General features: G+C 47.1%; 1 pseudogene; it reads left to right on the forward strand.

Moving 5' to 3' along the window:
* The first annotated feature begins 1,092 nt into the window (after positions 1 to 1,092).
* On the forward strand, positions 1,093 to 1,915 carry LOC115284673 (annotated as a pseudogene).
* Positions 1,916 to 1,923: the final 8 nt, after the last annotated feature.

Consider the following 1,923-nt stretch of genomic DNA (forward strand, 5'->3'; position numbering starts at 1 on the left):
GAGAATTTCTCTGGTCTGAAGGACCAAATTGCTGTGACCCCTGAAAACCTACCTGGCATTCCCAAACTTGCAAGGCCTCTGGTGTCCACCCCGAATCCACAGTCTAGTTATGGTGCCATGAAATACCTCCTGCTCAGACCCTACAGGGCTTGGTCAGCCAGCTGCACTTCATGCCCAGCCTTCCTCCTCTCTGGCTTTGCCAACTAGAAACAGGAGAAATCACTTACCCATGGTCTTTTCCTACCTCGGAGGAGAGAGACCTGAGTGGAGAGAGCCAGCCAAACCCAGGGTAAACTCAGGTAAAGAACTTGGCCAAGCAGAGTCAGGACTTGGAATGGAGCTTACAGAGTGTCAGAGAGCTGGGTCCCTGAGGAGGTGCGGCTCTGGGGAGGCAGAACCCTAGGGAGGTGTGGCTTCTGGGGTTCCTATCTTGCTGAGGCCACAGTGAGGGAAGGGTGGAAGAGGATGGAGGTGGCTTAGCTGGAATCCTGGAGGAAAGCTCTAGGTGGGAAATGGATGACTAACGGATTCCTGTCCAGGTGAGTTGGCAGAATGAGGGCTTAAATGGGACTTTGGGACTTTGTGGCAGCACAGTGTGAATTTAGAAGTAAAAATGATTCCTGGGATCCTGGGTATGGAAAAGGTCCTGTGTCAGAAGGAGGATGTGGGGAGCCACGTGGAGTCAGCGTGTGGTGATTTGGAGGCCAGTCCCAAATCCAGCTAAAGAGTGCACTCAGGAGTGCTTTAAACAAGGATAGAAGCACTCTTCCCAGCCATCTCTCCCAAAATCTCCTACTAGTTTCCTTTACCAGCACCATTTATCCTACCTCCTCACTCATGTTTCTCATCACTCTAGGAATAAAACTAAAAGAAAATTGACTTAAGCTCCTGGGTTCTGCCAGTGTGGTTTAATGTAGTTAGAGCACAGTGTGAGTGGGATCTTGTAAAAATAAAAAGCTACAGAAGTAAAAAGGACTAGATTGCAATGGGGTTGAAGTGCTAGTTTCTCCTCCTAAAAATGTTTGGTTTGTCCTTTCTGCCAGAGGATGCCGACAAGTAAGCATCGTTAAAGTCTCCCCTCCCACCACCATCATGTCTAAGCCAGAGTCTCCCAAAGAGCCTAAACAGCTGCAGAAGGTTTTCATTGGAGGTTTGAGCTTTGAAACAACTGATGAGAGTCTGAGAAGCCATTTTGAGCAATGGGGATTGCTTACGGAGTGCGTGTAATGAGAGATCCTAACGCCAAGCACTCCAGAGGTTTTGGGTTTGTCACCTATGCCACTGTGGAGGAGATGGATGCAGCCATGAATGCAATGCCACACACGGTGGATGGAAGAATTGTAGGACCAAAAAGGGTTGTCTCAAGAGAAGATTCTCAAAGAGTTGGTGCCCACCTAACTGTGAAAAATATTTTTATCGGTGGCATTAAGAAGACACTGAAGAACATCATCTAAGAGATTATTTTGAACAGTATGGAAAATTTGAAGTGACTGAAATCATGACTGACTGAGGCAGTGGCAAAAAGGGAGGCTTTGCTTTTGTAACATTTGACAACCATGATTCTGTAGACAAGACTGTCATTCAAAAATACCATACTGTGAACGGCCACAACTGTGAAGTAAGGAAGGCTCTACCTAAACAAGAGATGGCTAGTGCTTTCTCCAGCCAAAGAGGTCGAAGTGGTTCTGGAAACTTCAGTGGTGGTTGTGGAGGTGGTTTTGGTGGAAATGACAACTTTGGTTGTGGAGGAAACCTCAGTGGGTATGGTAGCAGTCGACGTGGTGGTGGATATGGTGGCAGTGGGGATGGCTATAACGGATTTGGTAATGATGCTCTAGGAAGCAGCTTTAGAGGTGGTGGAAGCTGTAATGATTTTGGCAATTATAACAATCAATCTTCAAATTTTGGACCCATGAAAGGAGG

This window comes from Suricata suricatta, unplaced genomic scaffold (genome assembly GCF_006229205.1).
Source record: "Suricata suricatta isolate VVHF042 unplaced genomic scaffold, meerkat_22Aug2017_6uvM2_HiC HiC_scaffold_1466, whole genome shotgun sequence".
In the NCBI taxonomy this organism is placed as follows: Eukaryota; Metazoa; Chordata; class Mammalia; order Carnivora; family Herpestidae; genus Suricata; species Suricata suricatta.